A 245-nucleotide genomic window follows, 5' to 3' on the forward strand; every position below is an offset into this window, starting at 1 on the left:
ACAAAAATAATCCGCGTTACTAAATTATTGTGAAACCTTAAATTAATGTAGTCAAAGTCATAGATGATATACATTGTTTATTCCAGAGTAATTTAGTATCATTGGATATACTTGTCATCCTAAATTAAATCTGTCATCAACTCTATCAAAAACTCGATCAAAGTAAAGAATAGGCATAAATGACTAATGAAAAGCAACAACTTGATTCGACCAATAGGTAACTGGGTGTCCCTCAAAGTGCCCTC

The sequence above is a fragment of the Macrobrachium nipponense genome, chromosome 36 (genome assembly GCF_015104395.2).
Source record: "Macrobrachium nipponense isolate FS-2020 chromosome 36, ASM1510439v2, whole genome shotgun sequence".
Lineage (NCBI taxonomy): Eukaryota > Metazoa > Arthropoda > Malacostraca > Decapoda > Palaemonidae > Macrobrachium > Macrobrachium nipponense.